Genomic DNA, 13,794 nt, shown 5'->3' with positions numbered 1-13,794 from the left:
TACAGCTTTTCTGTTTTCCTGTCTGGTTTTTAGTAACCCAAGGAAGCAAGGCTCCATGGAATTGATAGATAATGATGAGTACCTGTGGATTTGGAGCTCCTCAATAGCAGCTTTGCATATGGACCATGCTCTTATTTTTTTGCATTTGCAGTAATAGGAGACAGATTCTCTGCATATTTTTTTGCCGAATTGTTAAGATGTACAATTATGATCATCTTGAATTTGTGGTTTCCATAAGGAAATGAAATTTTAAATGCTTTGTCACTCCATTCTGTTTTGGAAACACAGCATACTATCAGAAGTTTTTTTTTTTTTTTTTTTTTTTTTAAGATTTTATTCATTTATTCATGAGAGACAGACCGAGAGAGACAGAGGGAAAAGCAGACTCTACTGCTGAGCAGGGAGCCTGATGCAGGACTCGATCCCAGGACCCTGGCCTCACAACCTGAGCTGAAAGCAGACACTTAACTGACTGAGCCACCCAGGCACCCCAGAAGTGTTTATTCCTAAGCCTTGTTCCTTAACTAGCCTGTAAGCTCATAGAGACAGAACAATGATGTGCTCATTTTTGACTTTTTTCTAGAAGTGAACATAGTGCCTGCCAATAGTAGACATTTAATATAATTTTGAAAGAGTAATTATCAGTAGGATTGAAGATTTTATATATATTTTATTGATTGAGAATAAGCAATATATTAAAATTTTGAATCAATGAATAATGTTCTCTATCCGAAATTAGTTTCTTTCTTAATGTCTATTCAAGAAAACTGTACTCAAGTGGTCACAGAACAGAAAACAAAAGATCACAAGGTGATGAGTCCAGAATCTTGGCAGAGTAAATGGGGACATGTTTTTCTCATACTTTCTGTAATCTTTATGGAGCCCTAGAAGGATGGACTTTCTTATTGATCCACTATATTGCATACCAAACTGAATCCAAGGAAAGTTCATTCAGACAGTGTCACTAAAATTGGTGGGAGAGAGAGAGTGCGCGCGTGCGCGAGAGAGACTTGAGTTAACCAATAAGTATTAAGTTGAAATTATAATAAAAATACCTCAAACCCAATGTTTTTATAGATGTGTTCTGCTGATTTTTCAAGTAAGAGTAATTCCTTTCTTATTTAAGTTATTCTAGAAAATAAAGGAGCTAAGTTGCTTACCTTATAATATGAGGCAAATGAAATCATAATTCCAAAAATGCAAAAAAATTATAGACCCTTTCACTTCTATAGAGAAACAAAATCTTAAGCTAATGGAATCCAATTGTGTGGACCAAAAACCATGATCAAATAGGCTCTATCTTAGTTATGCAAGGATAATTTTACATCAGAAATTTATCAATGTAATTTATCACATTAAAATGTTGACATAGAAAAATAATTACTGATACAGAAAATGCACTTGATATGGTAAATAACAGTTATTTAAATAACATAAATAACAGTTATTTAAAAATAAAATTTTAAAGGACGTTAGAAAAGGTAGCTTCCTTGATGTGGTAAAAGTTATTTATGAAAACCTTACAGCAAATATTATACTTAATGAAGAAATGTAGATGCTTCCTCTTTAGGATCAAGGATAAGAAAAAGCTGCTTGTTCTTATTATAACAGTTTAATACTGAGTGATAGGTTCTGGCTAATGCTACAAGGGAAAAAGTAAATATTGGCAGAGGTAAAGCTTCTGATTTGCAGACATAATGCTACATAGAAAAGCATTAGAATCAACAAACTACTATTACTAAAACAGAGTTCAGTAAGTTTGCCAGATGTATATGATTGACTTAAAAAGCCAATAGGCAATTGGACATCCATAGGCAAATAAAAACAAAACAAAACAAAACCACACCTCAATCTAAACTTCACACCTTCCACAAAAGTTAACTCAAGATGGATCATAGAGTCAAAATGTAAATTGTAAATTATAAACATCTAGAAAAGACTATAGGAAAAAGGACACCCAGGACTCCAAGATGGCATCAGTCGTGAAGGAGAAGAAGCTCATGGATGTGAAACTAGGAGAGCTGCCCAGCTGGATACTGATGCGGGACTTCACCCCTAAGGGCATTGCTGGAGCATTTCAAAGAGGTTACTACGGTATTACAACAAGTATGTCAATGTGAAGAAAGGGGGCGTTGCTGGTATTTCTATGGTGCCTGCAGCTTATGTGCTTTTCAACTACTATCGTTACAAGGCACAAGTACCACTGAAGAGGGCTCAGTGTGGAGGCACATTCGGCATTCCTGACCATGACCTTTGCCTGGCACCCTTGAATCCTTTCATATTCTAATTCAGAATTAACATCCAATAAAAGATGACTGGTACTTGGGAAAAAAAAAAGCTATAGGAAAAAAATATTCAAGTTCTAGAGCTATTTTTTAGACTTGACACCAAAAGCATGATCCATAAGAGGAAAAACTGATTAATTGTACCTAAACAAAAATAAAAACCTCTGCTCTATGAATGACCCTATTAAAAGAATAAAAAGACAAACTGCAGACTGGGAGGAAATATTTCTAAGTCACATACCCAGCAGAGATCTAATATCTACAATAGATTACACTCTCAAAACCCAACATTAAGAAGGCAAACAATCCAATTACAAAATTGGGCACAAGGCCGTAACAGTTTTTTCACCACAGAGGATATACAGATGACAAAAAAGAAAAAAAAAAGTGAAAAGATGTTTAACATCATTAGCCATTACAGAAATGAAAATTAAAACTGTAATGAGATATCACTAGACATCTATCAGGATGGCTTTAATAAATAGTAGTGATAATACCAAATGCTGTCAAGCATGTGGAGAAACTGCATCCTTCATACATTGCAGGGGAGAATGTAAAATGGTAAAGGCATGCTGGAAAGTAGTTTGGCAATTATTTTCAAACTAAAAATGGATTTACCATAAGAATCAGCAATTGTACTCCTGAACATTTATTTCATAGAAATGAAGACTTATTTTCATGCAGGACCATGTCCACAAATGTTTATAGCAGTTTTATTCATAAGGTCCCCAAACTAGAAAGTATCCACAATTTAATAAAAAAGTGTGAATAGTTTAAAATGAACTATGGTACATCCATACCACAGAATACTACTCAGCAATGTAGAGGAATAAACTACTAATACATGTAAAAATTTGGATGGCTCTAAAGGGTATTATGCTGAGTGGGAAAAAAAATTAAGTCACATACTATATGATTCCATTTATATATTCTATGGACAAAATTATAGAAATCGAGAACATCTTAGTGGTTGTCAGGGGGAGGGAATATTTATGGCTTAAAAGGGTAATGTGAGGGAGTCTTGTGGTATTGAATCCAAGTGTGTGAACCAGAATACATGATCAAGTAGGCTCTATTTTAGTTATGCAAGGATGATTTTCATCAAACTCTATCAGTGTAATTCACCACATTAAAATATTAATTCAGAAAAATAAATATCTCAGCTGATACAGAAAAATGCACTCAGTATGGAATGACACTAATTTAAAATAAATTTTTAAGGGTGCTTGTGTGACTCAGTTGGTTAAATGTCTGACTCTTGATTTCAGCTCAGCTCATGATCTCAGGATTGTGAGATCAAGCCCCGCATTGGGCACCCCGCTGGGCGAGGAGCCTGCTTAAGATTCTCTCTCCCTATCTTTCTCACACACATTCTCTCTCCCTCTCTAAAATAAATAAATAACATTATAAAAGTAAGTTAGGAGTAGAAGGGGACTTCCTCAATGTGGTAAAAGTTATATATAAAAATCTTTTTATTTTACTTTATTTTTACTTGTCAGAGAGAGAGAGAGAGCAAGAGCACAAGCGGGGGGAGTGGCAGGCACAGGGAGAAGCAGACTCCCCGCTGAGCAGGGAGTCCGATGAGGGATTCGATTCCGGGACCCTGAGATCATGACCTGAGCCAAAGGCAGATGCTTAAGCAACTGAGCCACACAGGTGCCCCTATTTATCAAAATCTTATAGCAAATATTATAGTCACACTCTTATAATTGTGTAAAATGGTAACATTTATTAGAGCTATATACACATACACTCATGAGTGCATGTATAACTGATAAAGTATAAATAAGTGCTATGGATTGTACCAATGTCAGTTTCTTAGTTTAGATACTGCACTGTAGTTGGGTCAGGTGTTAACATTGGCAGAGACTGCAGAAAGGAGGCATGGGACTGGCTGCAAGCTCCTGTGAATCTAGGATTATTTCAAAATAAAAAGTAATGCTTCTCTCCCCTCTTCCCCCACAGAGCTAACAATTTCTCTATACAAACAGGAACCCAATAACAATACAATAAAGCTGAAATAGCAATCATAAGCAAAAAATAATATATCAAAGAACTTATTTAGCCAAGAACATGTAAAACTCAGTAAAATGTTACAGCACTAATAAAAGACATAAAAGTTGATCTGAATAAATACAGGGATACCTGGTCTTTAAAGAGATGAGTCAATAGCATAAAGAAGTAAATTCTCCACAGTCAGAATTCTACCTGGATTTATCTGAGGTTCTTGATACCTATTAGCTATTGTGACTAAAAAAACTGTAAAGCCAACGAATAGCAACAGTGAGGTCCTGGCTCAGTAGCTGACCAGTGGACAAAAAAAGACTCCTGAGAGTGTTTTTTTTTTTTTTTTTTTTTTTTATAGTAAGACACAAAAACATGGCACCACAAATAAATGGGGAAAGGAGAGATACACTAAGTAATTGATACAGGAAACACTATCTGGAATAAAATATCTGACACTACATATAACAATCAACCTCAAGATGAATTGAAGACTTAAATGTAAAGACAAAATTAGTTAATATGTTGGAGATTCTTTGTAAATTAGGGACAAATCAGAATTTGTTAAACCCTTAAAAACAAATTGTGTAACAAATTTATGATTTTAATTGAATAAAAATCAAGAGTTTTTCCCTGATGGATACTTGTTAAGCAGTTGAAGAATGGAATAGTTATTAATAAATAGTTAAGGGACAGATGATGGAACGGGAGTCATGTTTTGGATATATAAAACTGATTAGGAGGGGTGCCTGGGTGGCTCAGCCATTAGGCGTCTGCCTTCGGCTCAGGTCATGATCCCGGGGTCCTGGGATCGAGCCCCGCATCGGGCTCCCTGCTCAGCGGGAAGCCTGCTTCTCCCTCTCCCACTCCCCCTGCTTGTGTTCCCTCTCTAGCTGTCTCTCTCTCTGACAAATAAATAAATAAAATCTTTAAAAAAAAAACTGATTAGGAATTAATATCTAAAATATTCAAGAAGCTGAAAAATAAGCTCTCAAAAAACAAAAATGAACAAAAGACGCAAATAGTCAATTTACAGAGAAGGAAATGAAAAGGCCACCATACATATGAAAAGATACTCAAGCTCATTTATAATTTGAAAAATGTGAATTGAAATGACATGTCATTATGTTGCTATAAACCATAAAGATGGGACTTCTGCTTCCAATCAGATGGGGTAGCAGGGATGAGATTTACCCTTTTCCTTAAAACAACCAACAGTTGGGAAAAATATATATGAGAAAATGATGTTCAGAAGTTGGTTTCAACAGACGAATGGATAAAGAAGATGTGGTCCATATATACAATGGAATATTGCTCAGCCATCAGAAAGGATGTATACCTATCATTTGCATCGACACGGATGGAACTGGAGGGGATTATGCTAAGTGAAATAAGCAGAGAAAGACAATTATATGGTTTCACTTATATGTGGAACATAAAGAATAGCATGGAGGACATTAGGAGAAGGAAGGGAAAAATGGAGGGGGGGAAATCAGAGGGGGAGATTAACCATGAGAGACTATGGACTCCGGGAATCAAACTGAGGGTTTTAGAGGGACGGGGGTGGGGGGATGGGTGAGCCTGGTGATGGGTATTAAGGAGGGCATGTATTGCACGGAGCCCTGGGTGTTATATGCAAACAATGAATCATGGAACACTACATCAGAAACTAATGATGTACTGTATGGGGACTAACATAGCACAATAAAATAAAAAATAAAAAAGAAAGACTCCTTATGTACAGAGAAATAAAGTTCATAGCAGATTTTTCATCAGAAACAACGCAAGCTAGAAGCAGAGCAGAACTTCAGAGACTGAAAGAAAATATTGCCACCCTAGATTTAGACACTTGTGAAAATGCCTTTCAAAAATGAGAACAAAGACGTTTTCAAACACACAAAAACTTAAATAATTTTTTTTTTAAAACTGCAATAATTTATCAGTAGTAGATCTGCAATATAAAAATGTTAAAGAAAACCTTTGAAGCAGAAGGAAAATGATACCAGATGGAAATTTGGAGCTACACAAATAAATGAAGGCCACTAGAAATAGTAACCATGTGGGTAAACATAAACTCTTGTTATTTAAATCTCTTTAAAGGATAATTGACTAACGCAAAAGTGATATAATGTATTTTGGGGTTTATAACATATGTAGAAGGAAAGTGTATGGCAACAAAGACAAAACCCAAGAACAGAGAAATAGCAGTATATTATTATAAGATTCTCATAGCACACATGAAGTGGGATAGTATCTCTTGGAGGCAGACTTGATGATACAAATAGAAAATAAATTGCAAGATAATAGATTTAAATCCAACCATATTGATAATCACTTTAAATATAAGTGGTCTGAGCCCACCAATTAAAGGCAAAAATTTCAGATTGGAAAAATATAAGATCCAACTATATGCTGTCTGTAAGAAACCCATTTGAAATATATAGACAAAAATAGATTGACCGTACCTCTGAAACAAATAATACATTATATGTTAAAAAAAAAAAAAAAAAAAGAGGGCGCCTGGGTGGCTCAGTTGGTTAAGCGACTGCCTTCAGCTCAGGTCATGTTCCCAGGGTCCTGGGATCGAGTCCCGCATCGGGCTCCCTGCTCTGCGGGGAGCCTGCTTCTCCCTCTCCCACTCCCCCTGCTTGTGTTCCCTCTCTCGCTGTGTCTCTCTCTGTCAAATAAATAAATAAAAAATCTTAAAAAAAAAAAAAAAGATAGTAGGAAGGGAAAAATGAAGGGGGGAAATTGGAGGGGGAGAAGAACCATGAGAGACTATGGACTCTGAGAAACAAACTGAGGGTTCTAGAGGGGAGGTGGGTGGGGGGATTGGTTAACCTGGTGATGGGTATTAAAGAGGGCACGTACTGAATGGAGCACTGGGTGTTATACGCAAACAATGAATCATGGAACACTACATCAAAAAACAGAAACAAATAGAAAAAAATAGATTAAGCCTAAAGGATGGGATAGAGAAACCATGCTAACTATAATCCAAAGAAAGCTGGACTGTTATATTCCTATCAGATAAAGTAGATTTTAGATTAAACTATTATCAGGGATAAAGAGAGCCTTTTCAGAATGATAAAGGTGTCAATTCATCAAGAGGATGTAACAATCCTAAATGTTTATGCAGCTACTAACAGAGCTTCAAAATATATGAAGCAAGAAACTGACAGAAATCCAATGAGAAATAGACAACACAATAATTATAGTTGGGTAGATTTCAGTATCTGTCTTTTAGTAATTGCTAGAATAGAAAAGCAGTAAGGAAATAAACCACTTAAACCATTTTATCAGCTAACTTGACCTAATGGACATTTAAGAACACTCAAACTAACTGTAGAAAACACATCCTTTTCAAGTGCACAAGGAACAATTATCAAGATATATTATACACTGGGCCATAATACAAGTCTCAATAAATTTAAAAAGGTCCAAGAGAACAAGTGTGTTCTCTAACCACAGTGAGATTAATCAGTAATCAATCACAGAAAGATATCTGAAAAATCTCCAAATATTAGAAACTAGATAATACACTTTCGATGGAAACCCAATATATCATCATTTGTAGGCAGTATTTAAAGTCGTACTTCGGATGAAATTTAATGTTCTAAATGCCTGTATCAGAAAAAAAAAGGACTCCAAGCAAAAACTTCAGTTTTTGACTTAAGAAACTATAAAAAGAGCAAATGAAAACAACCTCATGCCTTTGTCAAGAACACACAGTTACACGTTAAACTTAAAAGAATGATTGTCTGGGAGCACCTGGGTGGCTCAGTCGGTTAAGCGTCTGCCTTGGGCTCACCTCATGATTCCAAGGTCCTGGAATCGAGCCCCGCATTGGGCTCCCTGCTCCTCGGGGAGCCTGCTTCTCCCTCTCCCACTCCCCCTGCTTGTGTTCCCTCTCTCGCTGTGCCTCTCTCTGTCAAATAAATAAATAAAATCTTTAAAAAAAAATTTTAGATATTGACATTCCTGGGGCGCCTGGGTGGCTCAGTCGGTTAAGCGTCTGCCTTGGGCTCACCTCATGATTCCAAGGTCCTGGAATCGAGCCCCGCATTGGGCTCCCTGCTCCGCGGGGAGCCTGCTTCTCCCTCTCCCTCTGCCTCTCCCAGCTCGTTCTCTCTCTCTCTCAAATAAATAAATAAAAATCTTAAGAAAAAAATGATTGTGGGTGGGGCTGCAGGATTGGACTATGAAATAGGCTTAAAAGAGAAAGAAAAATTAGGTGTTTTGGTTCTAATCTACATCCCAGGACTGTCCAGGGAACTCAGAGCTGGTTTTTTTTTTTTTTGTATTCCATGATGTGTTTCAAATCTCTTACGCTGTAAATTTTAATGTGACAAGTGACATTAAATTGTTTGCTTGTGAAGATTCAACCCCCTTTTACTCACTCCCATCCTTAATTGATGGATGTGTATCAGAAGGAACTCCTTAATACCCATAACTCCGGAATGAGGTCTTAAAAACCCAGAGTCTTTTAAAACTTTGCTCTAAATCTTACTAGATTCATGTTCTCTGGCATCATAGATTTAATTTGAGCATGTTAGATTTTCAGTTGAACAGTATTCTGACAACTGGATTTCAAGAATTACTTGAATTCATGAAATCTTTGCAGAACGCTCTCTATGTCTGGGTTGTACTAGGTGACATGGACACTGTGCTCCGTGGTCATGGCTGCAAAGATGAGTCGGAGGTGCCTGCTAACTATTACTCTAACACTTGAATGACCTGGGGACAAAGCAAGTATAAAAATAAGCCTATAGATAGAGTTAAGGGGCTGTGACAATAATGTGTGGAGAGTAGTGTGTGGGCATGGAAGGAAGAGTTGTGCATTCCAGCAAAGGAAGAGGGGAAATGTGGGGGTTTGGAAAAAGCTTCAGAAAGCCGAGGGAGTCAGAATTTAGAGTGAATGCTTGTCAGCTAGGAGTGGGGGATACATGCAATGAAGAGGGGCCACTTGACATCAAAGAGCATAACGATTTCGGGAAAATGAAATTGCCTACGTCGCTTTGGAACATAAAGTGCCCTTGGTAGGAGGAGAAATGAGGCAAGAGATGAGGCTGACCACGGGCTCTCACAGCACTAGAATCCTGGTATCTTCTGTTTTAATCTCATCTCTTCCTCTCTCAAACTCTGTGCTTCTAGTCTCTTCTCCTTGTACCTAGCAGTGTTCTGAAAGACTTTTTTCTTTTTCTTTTAGCTGTAGAATTTGATTAACTTCTCTTTCATAATATTGCATACCAAAACTGTCATTCTTCAAATTTATTTTTACTGTTAGAATGAATGGGTAATGGTAATGTGTGATAGATAAGCAGAGTCTGATGGTCAATGCCATTATAATACATATAGCTACTTAAATTGTTAATCTATAAATTTTTAAATTGGTTCTCAAATATACAAATGCAGTGAAAATTGCTTCCACTTTTACATTAATTTTCACACCATCCAACTTTTTTCTTGACTATTATTATAAAGGCTTTTGGTAGATGAATTTCTTCAGTGACTGATTTTCAGTCATTAGGTAAGACTTAATTTCACTGCTGCAGGGGAGGGCGCTGAGATCTGGGGCGGCTCAGCAGGCCACCTCCAGCGCCGAGGGATATATAGCGCAGGGGACTGTGGCCCCCAGCAGAGCCCACCCACAGCAGCTGAAGAAGAGCAAGCATGCCCAGGGCCCCAGGAAGAGGAGGAGGAGGTGCAGGTACTGACCTCCCCTGCAAGCCCACCATGCCATGGGGAAGGTGGGGGAGATTGTGTGTGAAAGGTCTGGGAGGGATACTGGAGGGTCATCCCATATGACGTACTCCCCGACCGGCTAAAGGACAATGACTACTTGCTACATGGCCGTGGAGCACCGCTGCCCTCCTCCTGGGTTTGCTTCAAGAGCATTTTCCACCGCCATACAGAAACTGGCAACATCTGGACCCATCTGCTTGGCTTTGTGCTCTTTCTCTTTTTGGGAATCTTTTTTTTTTTTTTTTAAAGATTTTATTTATTTATTTGAGAGAGAGAGATTGAGAGACAGAGACCACGAGAGGGCAGAGGGCAGAGGGAGAAGCAGACCCCCTGCCGAGCAGGGAGCCCGATGCGGGACTCGATCCTGGGACTCCAGGATCATAACCTGAGCCGAAGGCAGTCGCTTAACCAACTGAGCCACCCAGGCGCCCTCTTTTTGGGAATCTTGACCATGCTCAGACCTAATGTGTACTTCATGGCCCCTGCACAGGAGCAGGTGGTTTGGGGGATGTTCTTTTTGGGTGCAGTGCTCTGCCTCAGCTTCTCCTGGCTCTTTCACACCATCTGTTGTCATTCAGAGAAAGTCTCTCAGACATTTTTCCAAACTGGATTATTCAGGGATTGCTCTGCTGATAATGGGGAGCTTTGTCCCCTGGCTCGATTGCTCCTACTGCTCCCCACAGCCATGGCTCACCTACCTCTCCACCATCTGTGTCCTGGGCATCTCTGCCATCACTGTGGCACAGTGGGACCGTTTGCCACTCCTAAGCACTGGCAGACAAGGGCAGGAGTGTTCCCGGGGCTTGCTGTGAGCGGTGCTGTGCCCGCCATCACTTTACGATTGTCGAGGGCCTTGTCAAGGCCACCACAGTGGGCCAGATGAGCTGGTTCTTCCTCATGGCTGTGATGTACATCAGTGGAGCTGGCTTTTATGCTGCTGGAATTCCTGAGTGCTTCTTCCTTGGGAAATCCATTCTCATCAGATTTTCCATGCCCTGGTGGTGGCCGCAGCCTTTGTCCACTTCTACGGGGTCTCCAACCTTCCAAGAATTCCGTTAGGACCTAGAGGGTAGCTGTACTGATGATTCCCTTCTCTGAGGGGTGGGGGAGGAAATTCAAGTGTTTTTCAAAATAATTCCTTTGTTGACCTGAGAGGAAAAAAATTTTCACTGCTGCAGATGTCCCCAGGTATTTGGGTCATGTTGTGAGAAACCATTAAAGTAGCATCTGTGGTCTCTCATTTATGGTTGATCATTATATCACCTTAGATTAGAAAATTTTGATTTAGCTTATTTAAAATGACGGTTTTATTTTTATAATTTTTATTGAAATATAAAATGCTTGTGGAAAAATACATGTTTTAAGTTTACATATCAATGATTTTTCAGGAAAAGACCGCATCTGTGTAACCAGCTCTAGGGTCAAGAAACAGAATATAATCTGCAGCCCTGACACTTCCCTCATACCCTTGTAGTTATCGTCCCCGTCCCTGCCGTGGGTGGCTACTATTCTAACTTCTAATACTGTAGATGAGTTCTGTCAATATTTGAACTTTATGTAAAGGGAATCATTACAGTATATTCTCTTTTTGGCTCTGACTTCTGTAGCTCAACATTCTGTGTGTGAAATTGATCCATATTGTGGAGTCTGCTTGTAGTTTGCTCATTCTCATTGCTGTATAGTATTCTATTGCATAAATCCACAATTTATTCATGCATCTACTGCAGATGAACAGTTTGGGCTGTTTTCATTTTCTTTTTTTTTTTTTTTTTTTTGTCAGTTTAAAGTGGTACCAAACTATTGGTAATTTGATTTTAACAGTAGTTCCTCTTCAAAGATGTGTGTTGTCTTTTACGTGAAAGTGTAAATCAAAATGTCCTAAGTCTTAACAAATGAGAGAAATTATGTGTTTCTATTACCTGGCACTATTGTTGATGGCAAAATAGCAAGGATTAGATATCTTGTAAAATTCTCCCTTCCCTCACTCCAAATCTATATTCCATTTTAAGCATTGCCAACCCTAACTATATGAAGATGGAGAAATGACTAAATCACGGGGATTGCCATCATTCTGTAAATTAGGGAAAGACTGCTTTATCCATGTAGTGAAATTTGATCATTTAAATCAGGAATCGCTACTAGAACAGTGTAGATTGCAAACCTCCAAATCTGTGCTAAAAAGAGTTGAAATCCAGTCACCTTTCCACAGTGACAGGGATTTATGCAGGCAAGAATTTAGCTGGGAAAGAGAGTGCAGACATAGGACAGGTTTAGGGAAGGTTCTGAAAGCAGTAATAATGTGGGAAGCAAGAAGCATCTATTTTTCAGAAGATCTTGGATGAAAGATAGGCCTGTCTGTTTTGTTTACTAGTCTATCCTTATTGTCTAGAACAGGCATGTAGTAGGCAATAAATACCTTGGGATGTGGAATGACGGGCAGCAAAGCCTTCTGCCGAAAATCAGTGGGTAAGTGCTGGCTACCCAGATACTTTGCATATGGGTAAAACCAAAGACTAAAATTATAGTAATAGAGAAAGTGAAGCAAGAAATAGATTTCTCTCTCAGTGCAGAGAGCTGGATCTGTAGAATGAAGTTCAGTGTTCCCCTAATTGTGTTGATTCAGTATCATTACTAGTCCGGAGTGAAGAGAAATGACCTTCATGTGAATCTTTTTTCTAGCTCCCTGCTATTCACTTACCGTTATGGAGAGAACCAGAGTCAGCCCATCTAGCAATATCGTAGCTGTGTCTAGAAGCACAAAGCAGCACCTTCTCACATTTTTGCTTGTGCTTGAGGTGGCTGGACTTTCAAAGCCTATGATGGCCCAGGAAATCTCTGTGTTCATAAACAAGTGGCATATGGCATTTGAAATATGTAATCTGGTGTTTTCTAATAAACCATATAGCAGGAATTTTTTTTCTGGCATTTCAGACACTCTCAGGCATACTGGAACAATGACAATGGGAAATGAGAGTTTTAGAAATAGATATCTATAAATTGACACAGAGTGAAATGTAAAAGAACGAAGAAGTTGATTAGTTGTGTCTTTGGAGCAAGTGGTGGGATTAGGGGTAGTGGTTCTTGCATCTATGAGTGAGGCCGATCAAAGGGGGAGCCGGGCTTCCAGGGAAGCACATAATAACTCCAGAGAATTAAAGGAGGGAACTGAAAATAGTATTTCTTGGTATGTGATTCTGAAAATGTATTCTTCATAACACGTGCAGGCACAGGAGAAAAAATGTCAAAATAATCTGCTGTAGGAACCCTGTACTTGTTTTCTTCCCTTGAGAAAGTGCTATTTCATTTGAATTGGCAGGATTTTAATGAAATAGCCGAGTGTAACCACTCAGATTTAAATCTGGCCTGGACTGTGGAGGAAATATGCTAGATCTCCCTTGTATATAAAACTTTGTATAGAGAAGGTCAAGAATGAATGTTTCCTTTGGGATTAGTTTTGGGGAACTATTATCCCTTTGAAAATACTCCTTAATGACTAATGTTGTTTCTGATTGGCAAAGTATAATTCAGAGGCCACAGGAATGATCAATATAACAGTTTTCCCATGTACATGGAACTGTAATTTTGTTTTAAAGGAAGTGAGCATGTTGGAAACTTAGAGGTAGCATTTGCTAAAATTTCAGTAACACAAATGTGCCAGGACAATTCGATCATTAGAAATGATTTACTCAATCAATTTTTACTGAATAGAATTATCCTAATTTCAAGAATTTATTTTCTGGTGCTTTTCAGTAACTCTTTT

General features: G+C 38.3%; 1 pseudogene; it reads left to right on the top strand.

Moving 5' to 3' along the window:
* The first annotated feature begins 1,970 nt into the window (after positions 1-1,970).
* LOC123848867 (adiponectin receptor protein 1-like) lies at positions 1,971-11,132 on the top strand (annotated as a pseudogene).
* The last annotated feature ends 2,662 nt before the right edge of the window (positions 11,133-13,794 follow it).

The sequence above is a fragment of the Mirounga angustirostris genome, unplaced genomic scaffold (assembly GCF_029215605.1).
Source record: "Mirounga angustirostris isolate CCGP_5_RB_7025 unplaced genomic scaffold, mMirAng1.0.hap1 SCAF_2, whole genome shotgun sequence".
Classification (NCBI taxonomy): Eukaryota; Metazoa; Chordata; class Mammalia; order Carnivora; family Phocidae; genus Mirounga; species Mirounga angustirostris.
This window is presented reverse-complemented; position numbering and strand designations above follow the sequence as displayed.